The 15,509-nt window shown below is 43.5% G+C and overlaps 1 protein-coding gene and 1 long non-coding RNA gene across 7 annotated transcripts in view; one reads left to right on the top strand and one right to left on the bottom strand.

Annotated features, from left to right (window-relative positions):
* FGF13 (fibroblast growth factor 13) overlaps positions 1–15,509 on the bottom strand; it is a 226,775-nt gene that overhangs the window by 178,014 nt on the left and 33,252 nt on the right. The gene's annotated exons all lie outside the window — the stretch shown is intronic.
* Positions 80–8,417, top strand: LOC310669055. The gene is made up of 4 exons (XR_014506996.1): positions 80–290; positions 2,302–3,379; positions 3,533–7,617; positions 7,730–8,417. It is a non-coding gene; the product is annotated as an uncharacterized lncRNA (long non-coding RNA).

The raw sequence follows: 15,509 nt of genomic DNA, 5'->3' as shown, positions 1-15,509 counted from the left end.
CCCCCAATATAGTCCGGCCCCCCACAAGGTCTGAGGGTCAGTGGACTGCCCCTCTACTGAAAAAGTTTGCTGACCCCGTTGTATATATTTAATCTGAGAACTTACAATTTGTGTGTATGTGTATATGTGTGAAATATAGTGAGTTAAAAACTCAACCTTCAAGTCCAGGCAACTGTGGGATTGTGTTCAGAAAAGATTGAAGGGAGTAGGGAGAGAGACAGCTCAATACATTTTATGCTACTTTGTTCTTTCAGGAGGAGTGAAGGATTTTGAAAGAAATCCACCTCCATGTAAGTTAAGTATAATTATCTGTCTTCCCCCCCCCAAAAAAAACAAACCCATTTCTGAAAGTAAAATACAGCAGGAAGAAAGAAAAGGCTGTGATCTCCTCCCTCACCGCCTAGCCAAACCAAGTAAACAACATTAAATGCAAATTCAGAAAAGGAAAGTTCACGGCCAGGGGTATTGAAGTGAGGTTGGAGTGTGTGTGAAAGAATAGGCATGCATCTCAAAGTTTCTTCATATTTAGGGCCGCAGTGAAAGCTGACATTTCTAAATGGAGGGGGAGATGCTGGAGCACAAAAAACAAAACAAAACACCTTTTCAAATCTCAACACATTTGTCTTGCAAAATATTAAAATAAATGTACCAGCTCATCACCGGTTCTGCCTGCTTTGCTTAATAAATGCTTTGGTTAATAAAAGCTCAGGCTGAAGACAGGGGAGTGTTATTCTCCTATCCCACTGCTAGCCAGTTCATGGTAGTGCAACAGGTAGTGCCCATGAGGTGGAACATATTCATTATCCTTTGCCATAAATGGTCAAGCAGGTTTCATGTGGCTTTAGAAACCTAGAAAGCTGTTTGGCTCGAGGCAAAGGAGGAGCAAAAGGGATGTTTTTGCACATGGTAGTAAGAAAGTGCCTCTGTCAATCAGCTTTCCCAAAAGTTGTGTCTGTAAAAAGAGCTCTGCTGGATGAGAGCAAAGGTCCTGCTCCTCCAGTGTTCTGTTCTGACAAGAAGCCTTTGGCAAGCCTGCAAGCAGGTCATGAGCACAATCACACTCTCCTCTTCATATTCCCCAGCAGGTGGTGTTTATCAGCTGCTAGCCATGACAGTTAAATAGAACCTCCACATTCAGCTGCAGTCTAGCTTTGAATACCAACTGCTGAGGGGCAAAGGAGACAGCTGTTGTCTTCAAGCCATGCTTGTGAATCTTCCAGTGACATTCAGGTGCTCCCTGCTGGAAAAAGACACTGGGCTCAAAGAAGTTTCCATGCAGCAGATTTTTGACCAGCGAAAACTGCAGGCCGTGGAAGAAAGTTTGTATACATATCAGAAGTGGTGAAACTTTTTAAGCCTGCATTCCCACATGGGCAACTTTCAGAGGGCCAGATGCCAGAGGAGGGCCAGGCACAATGTGACCACATTTTATTGGACACCAGGATGCTGCCTTTTGATCAGAGGACTGCTTCTCTCTGTGGGCAAGTGGAGCATACCCTCCAACATTTCTCCGAAGAAAATACGGATGCCCTAAGGAAAAGTGAGACATTCTGGGATCAAATCAGAAACCAGGACGGCTTCTTTAAATCAGAGATGTCTTGGGAAAATAGGGACGCATGGAGGGTCTAGTGTAGCAGTTTCTGAGGTGTATATCAGACCCTCCAAGTGTCCCTATTTTCCAAGGATGCCCCTGATTTACAGAGGCTGTTCTGGCTTTTGATTTGATTCCGGAATGTCCCATTTCTCTTTAGGCTGTCCCTATTTTCAGTGGAGAAATGTTGGAAGGCATGGAGTTATCCGACCCCCCAAGTCATCTGAAGGCAATCCTGTATAGGGAAGTTTTTTAAATGTTTAGTGTTTTATTATGTTTTTATAAATGTTGGAAGATGCCCAGAGTGGCTGGGGCAACCCAGTAAGATGTGTGGGGTATAAATAGTAAAGGTATCATTATGGAATGGGATGTCCCTATTTTCATCAGAGAAATGTTGGAGGGTGTGGTATGTGTTTATTTCATTGATGGCAGGCTGATGGGAGTGCAGACATTGCTGCACCATTTTCCACCCGTCCTCTTTTGGCTCTTTTAGATGAGGAAGCCATTTTGTGTAATGCCAAACCCCTATGGTGGCCATTTTGTAACTGCGGTGCTCATGTCACTTTCTGAATGTTCCAAATGGGTCTATGGGTCCCAAAAGGCTAGTGCCCTATGTCCTGCTGTCACTTGTGCCTGCCATCACTGAGGGGCAGAGAGGCTGCAGGGCCCCAGAGTTCTGCCCTGAAATCTGGTTCTAACCATTCCTCTAGATGTTCCTTCTCTTGAATTGCTCCTAGGAAGACCCCAGCACCAAAAGCAGGAATTGAAAAGTAAACGTGCAAGCCTTACGGCTCAACAATGACAGTCCCATCAACCCCAGAAGCTTTTCAGCGCTGGCTATTTATGACTGCAGAACGAGTTCATTTTCTGGGAACTCTGAACTGGTGTCTCAGCCACATTTTCCTGCTACTTCTTTCCATTCTTTGCATCCCCTCTTCTCCCTGACGCCTCCCTCCAAATGATTTTAATTCAAGTGACGTTTGTCCTGTGTAGAAGGTTTTGAAGATAATGAGCATTGGCAGCCCTTAAATGATCTGCCCATGTTCTACATTCTCCCCTATCAAAAAGGAGGGAGGTAAATACTTAATTCATGAGCAATGTGTTCCATGTGAGATATCACACACACAAGATTACCTTGGCATAGATTTTCCTCTGGCCCCAACAAGATAAACAGCCTGCATGCGGTTGCACAGAATGGGAGAAAGTTCAATGGGGCTTAATTTCAAGGACACATACATATGTGCAGGATTGTAGACAAGTTACTCCCATTGCTTTTTTTTTTTTTCATAACACACTGCTGACATGTAGGATTGAGGTGCAATCCTATAAAATAGGGAATGGGATTTTAGCCATGCAGAAGTTGGAAGTTTCTACATGTAGACCTCACGGACGCCTCTTCTTTCTCCATCCAGGCAAACAAACAAACGAAAGGGCAAGCAAAGTGATCCACATGAAGAAAGTTTGCAACCTTCAGGACTTCTTAGTTTCAAGAAAAGTTGACATGGTAGAAGTTTAGAAAAGTATGAATGAACTAGGCAGAGAGATTTCTTTCTTTCTTTTTCCCTTTAAAAACTGTTTTTATTAAACTATTTCTATCTCCCCAGGCATTACTGACTCTTTTACAAAGCCAACTTATTTCCAAAATGTCATCATCCGGAACTCCAAAATATGGCCCATCTCTGCTTCCTCTATCTTACATCTCCATCAGGTGTTATTAGCATCCTTCTAAATATGGCTAAGAGATTGAGCCTTTCTTCTTAGCCTTTCTAAGTTGCCATGCGAAGCAGGGTTGACTCCAGGCTCCAGAAGGGCTGGGAGCAAGACATCATTCATGCTCATCCTCCCTTAATGAGCTGGCCTCTTCATTGCAATAGGCGCAATGAGCTCTGCTGGGGATTGAGCCCTCTCCAGAGGCCCAAATATGCTGACTCTTGTTGCCAGCCCTAATGCAAACCAAGGCTGATTCACACAGTTTATTCCAGTTCCTGGGTGTTTTTGCAACTGATTTGAGGTTTCACCTGACATATGGACCTATTCTGAAAAAGTAATGGAATATAGTACACACTTGGCACTCATTTCCATGTTATTTGGTTCCAGAAAAGAATCCATTTGCAGCCCCCTTAATCCAAGAAAACTGTGGGAGTAAAGGGATGAAATTTGAAGCAGCATACCGGCATAAAGTTATTTCCTGCAGTTTTCATGGGGGAATCACAGGGGAACAGAAGCACACAAGTGTGGAAAGGGTGGGGGAATAGCAGCATTGTCTAGAGATGTCCAGTGTTGTGCCATGCACTCACTGGGGTGAATGGTTTTACCCTGGCATGCTGGCAATTCAGTCAAAAATCCACAGTTCCGTAATGCAACAACGGGTATTGCAGTGTGAAAGGAACATTAGAAAATGAGACGGAAGTACTAGCATTGCATCAGGAAAAGTAATGCTATATTCCTCATTTCTTGTAAGCATATATTGCATCTAAAGTTGCCAGGCCTTTGCTTGCAAAACTGAGGGTTTTCACGATAAACATCTCAATAAGCAAAAGCATTGGTATAAATATAACCCTCTCTCATATGAAGCTGGCTGCAAGAGAGGCTTAAGTCACTGGGAGAGGGAAGAGATGACGATCCCTAAATATTTATATCTCAGCAGTGGAAAGTGGCACCAGAGGCTCAGGGGGGAGCCTGGGCTTTAAGAAGACAGGAGACAGCTCTGTTCAAAGGCTTTGCAAAGGCAGGGGAAAACAGGTAGTCTGGCACAGCACTAGCAGAGTGACAGAACTGTAGGCTAGATCAGGAGCGGGGAAGTTTTCTCAGCCCGGGGGCCACATTCCCTTCTAGGCAATCTTCTGAGGGGCCCATGCTGATGGGGGGGGGGTCATAGGCAAAAGCAGGCAGAGCAACAAATGAAAATTTTGCCTTTATGCAGTAGGCTGGTTTCTACACTTGTGCACACACCTCTTTGGATCCTCCACCCAGGCAGGGAAGAGGAATTTATCAGAGTTCCAGAACAGTGCAAGCAGGACCACCAGTGAGGGTGTGTGGCCTGGGAAGAGGGAGTGTGGCAGAGCATTCCAAGGGCCAAATAGAGGGGCTGGGGGGTCACATTCAGCCCTGGATCTGAGATTCCTCACTCATGGGCTAGGTGGTCCTTGCTCTGATGCTCAGGAGCATGGAGAATCCAGAGATGACCCAGGTGTCCATTGGGAGCTAGCTGGTTGATCAAGAAGGGAAAGGAGCTTCCCAAGATGATAAAAACCTCTCCCTCTTTACAGGAGCTTTGCTGGCGTAACAGCTGTCTAGTGGGCAGCTCCAAGTGACCCTGACCTCAGCCACCATGCACCTCACTCTCAGGTGTGGGGATCAGCCTCTGACAATAATGCCTCCACAATAACCCAGCAAGGCAATTTCTACTAGCACAACAAGCAAGCCACAGGTGACCCAGTTCCAGAAACAAAAGGCCTCAGATGCACACACAACACTGACATTCAAAGCTGCCTTACCTCCAGTTCTGTGGGTGCTTGAGGCTCACATATGGAGCAGGCAACACCCATTCGCAAGTTGGAGTCAGTCAGAGAGCATACCAGACCTTGGATAGCTCCAATGAGACCTGCTAAAGCAGCTTCCAGGTAAGTGGGGTCTGCAGGGAGCTGGCACCATTTGAAGCCTTATGTAGGAGGAGCTGTCTGGTTGGTTAAAGCATCCTCTGCTTATTCTGTAGCCTTTAGCTTCTGGAGAGGCACAGGCATTGCAGCAGGCTCATCCTCTGAGTCAGAAGATGGTGATGGGGCTGTGTCCTCTAGGTATGAGGCCTCCAAATAAGGTTGTTCTGAACCTCAACCATGTCCTCAGCTGTCCAATGCAAGGTCCCCAGACAGAGTTGGACCATTGTTCCATCTAGCCTAGTGATACCTGATTCTACTACAAGGAGATCTAAGTTCTCAGACAGCCCTGTTGCCTGCAATTGCATCTCACTCTTAGCTAGGTTTTAGATTATGTGTGAGGAGAGACTGCAACCACTTGCTATTACTGAGGTGACTCTAGAAGGGATGGGGTTATTGGAAAAGTAGAAGCCAATCCATTTTAAGGCCAGCTGAGATGGCACATGGGAGATCTGTGGTCAGATTTAAGAAATTAGGGTGTGTGTTCTACATGTCACAAAACAAAGAGATGAGGACAAAGAAAGAGAGATTTGCAGGAAAAAATGCATTGATTTTTGTCCTTATTTGCAAATTTAGAAGTACCGGTATTTACTATTATTTAAATAGAAACACAATCAATTTCATCACAGTATAGAATGCTGTGAGCCAAAGACCAGTGTGACTGCCCTGTCTGCTGTACAGCTGTTAATTTCTGGTGGAAAACGTCAAAGCCTCACTCTCCTTCCGAATGGTTTTTAGGCTTTAAAGAAAAATCTCCCCATACTTAGGGATGTAGAGTCCGTCAAATAGAGGAACACTTCAAATAAAGACTTTTCTGTATGGTCACCCAAACCCAAAACCTTTTTCTTTAGTTAATAGCTGCCATGAAATTGAGGCAGGGCCAGGTGCGCAGGGGGAGATAGGAGTTAGTCCTTTGCACCTGCAGTTTCCAGCAGATTGTATCCCACTGTTCAGAAGCTATTAGCTTCAGAAAGAAGACAAGGCGGGTACAAAAAACACCATGTCTGCCACTGCTGCCTCAGCATCATGGTTGCATCCGTCACCATTAGCTTTCTTGACAGACTTTCATCTATCTGACAGAACCTTGGCCTGATGTCTTGCAGGTGTTGGAGTCCAGCTTCCATCAGCCCCAGTGGCCAGCATGGCCAATGGTTAGGGACAACAGGAGTTGGGAGTTCAATGGCATCTGGATGGCATCAGGTTAAGGAAGGCTGCCCACAGATGAGCGAGAAACAGAACTCATCAGTGGGGAGATGCAAATAAAGGGGTGGGGCCAGTGAAGGCTTGTCAATAAGGGTAAATGGGGCAAAGCACCACCAACTACAGTCTGCTCTCAGTCAGAGCTTACCATGTCTGCCTTCTTATTTCCAGCCAATCAAAAGGTGGCTCTGCCTGTCATTGGCACTGGAACCGCCTACTGTTGGTCTTCCCCCCAGCAGTCCCAAAGGGCAGCAACCAGCCCCTGGGTGGGACTATGCAAATATCAGGCCTAATTCTCATTGGCTGAAGATTAAACCAGATCAGGGCCACTCCAAAGTGACAGATCAGGCTCTGAATTGCATTGCGGGGGACGGGGCGGAGGGAGGCTTGTGAACATAGCCCTAGCAGTTACTCCTGGGTGGGGAAAATAAAATTCTGTATTTGTGGATTGCATTTGCTATAAGGCTCAATAAAAGGCATTAATTCTATATTAAAACTCCCACACACATACAAAAAAAAGCACCTGTTATAAGGACAGGCTGTGAACTAGCGCTTAATAATAGTTACAGATGCCCATGCAAATCTATTTTTGTCTAGTCATCTTTTATTTTTTTTTAAAGTAAAAAACAGCATTTTCTTTCATACTTGCCAAAAAGCTGTTTGAAATCTGCTTCCCCTGACCCATGCTGAATAAGCCTCTCAGTTTCTATATTCAGAGCACAGCTGAGGCCAAAGTCTCTTAACACCCCCCGAAAATGAATAATTTATGTCCCCTTCTCCTTGTACAGAGAGATACAAAGCAACTTAATCATGGGGACTCTTCTTTGGGGTTGGAGGGTGGGTCTGAGAACTTTCTGCGAAGAAAGACAAAAGGGAGTTGTCCCAATATATATAGTCAGGCAGACCATTCCAAAAACACGCACGAAAAACCAAACACCAACCAAAATTCACACTAGTGTATGTTTAGCAAAGCAACTTTGAAGAAGGCAAAAAAAGAGTCCTAATGGGAATTAAAATTCTTAATGGGTTGTAGCTTAGGGATGGAGCAATTGCTTTGCATGCGGAAGGTCACAGGTTTAATCCTGTGCATCTCCATGAGAGACTGGGAGAAAATCCTGTTCTGAAGCCCTGATGAGCTGCTGCCAGTCAGTGTTGACAATACTGAGCTAGGTGAACCAATTGCCTGACTTGATATAAGGCAGCTTCCTGTGTTCTTGTTTCCCCAGTGTCATGGGGCTTCGTCACTCAATAGCCGAGAGCTCCTAACATGCATAGCTTTCAGATAATAGCAGCGTGTTCGCAGATTATATCTATTGAGTCCACAGTTTGTGTAAAGAACAGTTGAGAGGCACAAATTAGCATGTTACACTCTTTCCCATGAACACTTGTCTATGTACAGAGACAGTCTGCTCCTGCGCTCAGAGTTATGTGTGAACAATTCTAACATATGGAGACACCCCCCCCACTCCAATACACACACGCATCATGTTGAGGTGGCCAAATCTGATGCACGAAGTAGGTCGCCATTTGAATCGGTCGAGAAAATTTCCAAGAAACATGTCACTGTACCACAATGGATGCTGACTTTGTATTTCTTTTCTTGCAGACTTTATATTTCTTTATATGGTATTTCATCCTTTATGTCCTGAAGGTATAATTTCATTTTTTCCAGGGATGGAAGCCAGAAGAAATCAATGCTACTGCTTTTCTCTTGGGAGCCACACATTTCTGATCGTTAAGCCAATGAGACAACTACCAAAGGGAGTACATTGCCATTTGCACAGGAGCTTTTCTGCCTCTCACCAGGAGAGTTTGAAAGGATCTGGTGCCATGACAGCCTGCATTTTGCTGTTGTCCTGGCTTTCAGTGACGACAAGCCTTTTTGCCACCTGCATCTCACATTTATACATGGCCATTACATGAACTCCACAACTAAGAAATAAAGCCTGAGTTTTCTTTTCCTTTCTCCTTTCTCCTTTCTCCTTTCTCCTTTCTCCTTTCTCCTTTCTCCTTTCTCCTTTCTCCTTCCTCCATCCCAATCCCCTTTCCATTTACGTTATGCCTTTTTAGACCACAAGCCTGAGAATTGGGGCTGTCCTGTCATAAACATTTGTGCCCTGCTCTGGGAGCCTTTTCCCTTTTTTATTGCTGAAGAGCAGGATATAAAATGCTTTAAACAAACAAATCTTAGGGGGCCCAAAGACATCTTCGTCCACTGCCCAACCCTCAGCATTTATTTATTTGTTTGTTGTATACACCACTTTTTAAACAAAGAAACTCAAAGCAGTTTGCAAAAAGATAAAACAATAAAAATGAGGAAAAATTCGCACCCATACTTTAAAACATACAAAACTTAAAATACTAAAACAAATTGAAATTGCCTCCTATGCATCCCAAGGCTGCTGTCTGGTAGTAGAGCTGACCCTGAAGAGCCCAGGCTGCTGTATCTGCCTGCCTTTCATCCTCACAACAACCATGCAAAGTAGGCTAGGCTGAGAAATTACGGCTTGCCCATGTTTGCGGGTTAACTTGATGGCTGGATAGGCATTTGAGCCTGGGTCTTCCCTTGATCTGTCCACATTGGGTGGGAGAGATGAGGTGTCAGGATCACACCCAAACTGTTTATGCCCCCACCCCTTCTGTTCCATGTGATAGAAGGTGCAGACCTAAATCTTGGACCTGAGTTCAAACACCCACATGTTCATATGGGGGGGGGGAAGCTTTTTGTACTCTATTTAGTTGCAACCAGATTGCCATCATTTTGCAGACGTCAGCACTAAATTATTCCAAAGAGCTGGTTATGAACAAAGAACCCTCTTCTCTTGCTGAGTCACATTAAATGTCATCTAGTCTAGCATCCCATTTCCCAGAACAGCCATCAGCATGCTTCCAGGAAGCCCAAAAGCTGAAGGAAATAGGCCTTTTCTGATGTTTCTTTCCAACAACTGAATCTCAGGTGTAAATTGCCTCTAAATATAGCAGTTATTTGGCTGTGTTCAGATGTTGAATTAAACTATGCTTTCATGCAGGCATGGGGAATCTTTTTTCCTCCAGATGCTGCTGGACTACAACTCCCATCATCCCTGACCACTAACCATGCCTGCTGGGTTGATGGGAATTGTAGTTCATCAACATCTGGAGGGCCAAAGGTTCCCAACGCCTGGTTTAAAGGAACAAGAATGAAACCATCCTCTCCTAAACTCACATGCTCTATCCTCCATGCTCCTCTTCTGATGTGACATCAAGAGCTTGGAATTGCCCACTGCCATTTTAGAGTAGCCATAGTTTAGCATGTCATTTTCATCCCAAACTCTGGTTGACCTTACCTAGAATTAATGGAAACAAGCCAGCTTCATAAACTAAGTGTTGAAGTTGATTTATTTCTACTAACCAGATTTAAGATTAAACAGAGTTGATTCAAGTTTGGATGACACTGTGTATACTGTGGTTAATTTGTACGTATAATGGAAGCAAAAGCTGTCTAGCTCCTCATTTTAACAGCACGGTGGGGAGGTGGAAAGTGCGAGCCCAGAGGCCACACTTGTTATTGCAATGCTAAACCAGGGTTTAGTGCTACACTGAACTAACTCATTGCAGGAATGGAAGAATCTGTCAATTTCTGCATACATTTGCAATTTAAAAGAAAATTTAAAATGACATGGAGATTTGTACACATTCCCATGGATTGTATTATACAATCCGTGTAATATACAGTGTTTATCCGTGTTTATTGTAATATACAGATTTTTGCAGTTTCCACTTAATAGAATGTATCCTTGCATGCTATTTTTACTAATACACAATTTTTTGTACAGATTATTTGAAGAACTGCATCATAAATTTGGAAGAAGTGTACATTTCAAAGGAGGGCTGTGTTTTTGTTTGGGCATTGTTTGGAAGGTGTGAATCTGGCAAGTTTGCACCAAAACTGGGCAAATTTCACCCCCATCGCTAGCCTACTGACATATTTCTTCTTGTAAATTTCTCTAATCCTCTTTTTTTTAAAAAAAAAAAATCTCAATTAATGGCCAACTTTACCACATCCTGTAGCATCTAATCCCACAAGGCGATTCTGCATCGTGTACAGTCGTACCTCGGAAGTCGAATGGAATCCGTTCCAGAAGTCCGTTCGACTTCTGAAATGTTTGACTTCCAAAGCGTGACTTCTGATTGGCTGCAGGAAGTGCCACCAGACGTTTGGCTTCCAAAAGAATATTAGAAAACCGGAACACTCGATCATTTGGGAACCAAAACATACGAGTTTCGGGGCGTTCAAAAATTTAGGTACAATAGTACTTTCTTTTGACCTTTCAGTCAGTTTTGTTTGACACCCCCCCCCCCCAAGTTCTTATATTATGGGACAAACATCTTTCTATCTTCATTCTACACACCACCCACCATTTTGTAAACCTGGACTCTTCTTTTGGAGGAAGGGGCTTCTTAACTGGTCTCCAATCCCCTGATCAGTTCAGTTTGGCCTTTTCTATAGTCTTACTCATTTTATGATATCCCTTTTTTGGGTAGATCAACCATGCATTCTATATGGGATCCGCTTTGGGATTCCATATTCCCTGATATGGAAGCTACAACTGGTCCAACAAGCAGCAGCTGGAGCGTTGATGGGCTTGCCAGCACAACATGAATCCAGGGCTAAAAGTTTGCACCAACTCCCCATACACTACTGAGCCTTGTTCAAAGTTCTTGAATTAATTTGCAAGGCCCTTTACAATTTGCATCCAGGATACCTTAAGAATTTCCTGGTTTCTTAAAACCGTGCCTGATCACTGAGATCTTTGATGGTACCCAAAAGGGCCCTTTTACCAAGTGCTTGGAAGAGGGAAGTCACTGTGGGTTTGACAACACTTTAGAGAATTCCTTTCCTAGGTAGAATTCCACAAAAGGGCAGAACTATTTAACAACAATCAATAATTGGCTGGCCCATGCTATTCTTGGTTATTTGGAAAATTATTTTTATTCCCTGTGGGTTACTTTTGCTGGCTGCTTGATATAAACCTGGAGTTTTGCCCAAATAAACTGCATGCCATTTCCACCCCTCAGGGGTTTTCCAAAAATAAAAATTAATCACCAAGAGGCACTGTTTTATTATTTTTATCCAGCACAGACTCTCCTTACTTGGAAAGACAGGTTGAAACTGAATGTGGCAGGGGCCAGCAAAGCCAAACATTGTTATTCAGTCACAAAAATCACCAGGTGACACTGCAAAAGGGGATGTGTTTTTTTGTTCCCTGTGGAAATGTTGCCAAAACTTCAGTGACCAAAGAAAGGGTCTTGTGGCAATAGAAGCACCTTAACAGTTAGGGCCATTCAAAACTTAGATACTGAAGCCACAGCTGCACTATACATTGAAAGTAGCATGATACCACTTCAAACAGTCACAGCTTCCCCCAAGAAATCTTGGGAAGTGTAGTTTGTTACAGGTACTCAGATTTGTTAGGAGATCCCAATTCCCCTCACAGAGCTACCATTTCAGTGCGGTCAAACGATCAATCCCTCTCCCCAGAGAACTCTGCCTATGTTCAGTAGAGCTCATGCTCAGTGAGTAAAGCTATGGAGCCTTAGTGATTGCAAAAACAGACAAGAACTGGTATTGGCTGCCTTTAGCCATATACAAAAACCCTTCCTCCAAAGCTGGCTCAGCTGCGCTTCTAACCCAGATATTAGACCACTGAGCACCACAACCATCTAAGAAATATTTTCATTTACAAAATGCCGGTCACACAGACAATTCCCTAACTCAAAAATCCAGAACTCTCACCAAAACAGTGTTCAAGATAAGCCTCCACCAAGTTTGGAAATCATCTTGCTATGCTACATGGAATTGGTAAACAGCCTGAATTCCTGCTGGTTGTACATTGTTTGGTGGTAGCTACTGTGGATAAGAAATTGTGGACTATATGGAATCCGCAGAAATGACTGGCAGAATCAGAGACCAGGGTGAAGAGACGGTGGAGGAAGACTGGAAGAAATTTAAAGACTATTTACAGAAACACTACAAGATTAATGAATGTTAAAATAACATCAGATTGAATGTATAAGGTTATTGGAGTAAAATTTTAAGGATCAGAAGACCCAACATCCTAAGTTCTAAGCATTGAATAAGCTATATTAAGACATTCAAATCAGAAAGGAGGTTAATTATGACAGAGGGAAGGGATTTGTTGTTTAATTGTATGAATTGGAATACAGGGAAGGGAGACTCGGGGAAGTCAGAGAAACAAGTTAATGCAAGATCAATATGAAGATAAGATTGTTTTTATTTCTGTTGTTTGTAGTATGTTATGTTTGTGTAATTCTGTATGTTTTTGGTGTATTGTTTGTTGCTTTTGTTTTGCTTTGTCGTCTTTTATGCAAAATCGAATATTTTTTTTTAAAAAAAAATAAATAAATACTGTGGATAAGAAATTGTTGGGGAAGGGCTGTAGCTCTGTAGTAGAGCACTAGGTTTGCCAGCGGAATGTCCTAGGTTTGATTCTGGCATCTCCAGAAAAGGCTGGGAGAGACCCCTGCTTGAAATGCTGAAGAGTTGCTGCCACTCAGTGTGGAACAATGCTCTTATGTGCTGTAAGACACCTTGATAGAATCACAGAACTGCAGAGTTGGAACGGACCCCAAGGGTCATCTAGTCCAACCTACTGCAATGCAGGAATCTTTCACCTAACATGGAGCTCGAACCCAAGGCCTTGAGATTAAGAGCCTCATGCTCTACCAACTGAGCTATCTCAGCTATCCTGCATGTTTCCTGTATAACTGTTTGTATATCAGATATCCTAGCATTTGTGGGGGGATCCTTTGAGAGCAAAAGCTGTTATAGTACAGGTGAGTAACAGATATACTCAGTGCACTTAAGCCTTAAATGCATATCTTATTTTCCCCAGACAAACAAACTGCATAGTCAGACAAGGGGTATGATGCAGTCCCAGAGGTTGGTTATCAAAAGATAACCAGCCCCTCTATGTTGCCATACCAAAGTCCACAGCTGAGACCCTTCCTCAGAAGGGGAGTATGGCCGCAAGAGAAAGGACCTTTTATGTTGCCCCCACCCCCAAGTTATCTCCCTAAAGGGGAATCTCAGAAACTACTTTAATATGTTTTTTGCACCAGGGAAGGAATTCCCCCCATGCCAAGCTTTCAAAATATTTTTTAGAATAATTCATTTTAGTGTTTTAAATCTCTGCATTCTGCTCCTGTTTGGGGATAATAGTTAGAGGTTGTTGTTCCTTTGTTTTAGTTGACAAGGGGTTTAAAGAGTTATCTGCATCATATGTGCTAAGAGCATAAGAAGAGCCCTCCTGGATCAGGCCAAAGACCCAGCCAGTGCAGCACTTTTTTTTCTCATAGTAGGCAGCCTAGTGCTCTGACGAGAAGACCTCAAGCAGGACATAAGTGCGGCAACACCTCTCCCCCCCCCCCCCCCAAGTCCAGAAACTAGTATTCAGAGAGACACTGCCTCTGACAGTGGGGGGAAACACAGACATCTCTAGCCCAGCATCCTGTTCTCATGGTGCCCACCAAGATGCCAGTGGAAAGTTTGCAACCAGCACCTGAGTGCAACAGCAGGCTCCCCACTTGTAACACCCAGCTGCCTGTATTTGGAAGCATGCAGCTTCCAAAAGTGGAGATAGAACACAGTCATCATGGCTAGCAGCCATGGGTAATTTTAGATGCTTTGATATGATCCTTGCTTCTGTAGGTCTTTTTGTCCTGAGGTTTTGTTTTCTGCACAATGGGTTTCACTGGCATTGCAATTTGCATTATGGAGGTTGGTGCGTGTGTGATTTATTTATTTTTTTGCCTAGCCTGGAAAGATCATTGCTTAATTATCTCCGTCTTTGAGTTTACTACCATCCCCTTTAATTAGGATATTTAAGAACGGATGAGCTGCTTTCTTGCAGGTAGTAAAAAGTGCCTTTGCGCTTTTGTCTTTTAACACTGCCGTTTATATACCAACAAGAATATATATATATATATATATATATATATATATATATCCCCCTGCCATGCCAGCAAGTTAATTGCTGCTTTCGTAAGAGGAGCCCAGCAAATGAATCTTCATTGGGGATCCTGATGAGAACATCTGTGACTTTGTCATTTCAGTCTGAGGTTAATAAGGCCACTTCCCAGCAGGGGGATCAACTAGTTGTCTTCACTGTAAGGTAATCAGCTCAACATCAAAAGGTAATGAGGGAGCGCCAGCTTTCAAGCTTACTTGCATCTATTCCTTTCCTACCTTGAAAACTGGCTGTCTTGCTGCTAGGTGCCCACTGTTCGTTTATTTATTTTACATTGCTGCTAATTAAGGTCATCAGCTTAAGGAAGAACCTTTTCCCTTTAGCCTCACCAACCCACCAAATGGATTTCTTGATCAACACAGGAGGCAAAGTCATACTGAAATGTGTGATGGAGTCTAGAGCCTCTGGTGACAATTGGCTAACCTGCACTGACATCACAGAAGGAGAGGACAGACATAGAATCTCATTGGCTGGACTGTTTGGGTGGAGAGGGGGCATCTTATTATTAATCTGAAGATTTAAAACCCTCAATGCAGAGAAGGCTATTGAAAGACCCAAAATATGTACTACACGCACATATCCAAGGAAAGACACCCAAGGGTTGTATGCAAGGTTAGCGATAGTTAGTTGTTTCCATGAATCCCAATAGGTGTATTCTATCAGCAGTGTCTCCAAGTAGATACAGTGAAGGTCCCCCTTCCTGAAATGCAGGACAGCTACTGCCTGATAGTGAAGATCATGCTGAGCTAGATGCATCAATGGTCTGATGTGGTATGAGGCAGTGATGGTTGTGAGAGTTTGGCTAAACAGGGGTATTTAATATTGGTTACTGTTTGTGTCTCTCAAACTACCCAAGGCAGGGCATTCCAAAGGTTAGGGTAGTGCAAATCTACTGCAAATCATCCCATGATTTACAGGTATTTTCTACCTAACATATGTGTGTGTGTGCGCGCACGCGCGCGCACACACACACACACACACACACTTATTAAAGGTTTTTCTTGGGTAACAACAGAACTCATAGAGTCTCTG

The sequence above is a fragment of the Podarcis tiliguerta genome (assembly GCF_965153285.1).
Source record: "Podarcis tiliguerta genome assembly, chromosome: Z".
Lineage (NCBI taxonomy): Eukaryota > Metazoa > Chordata > Lepidosauria > Squamata > Lacertidae > Podarcis > Podarcis tiliguerta.
This window is presented reverse-complemented; position numbering and strand designations above follow the sequence as displayed.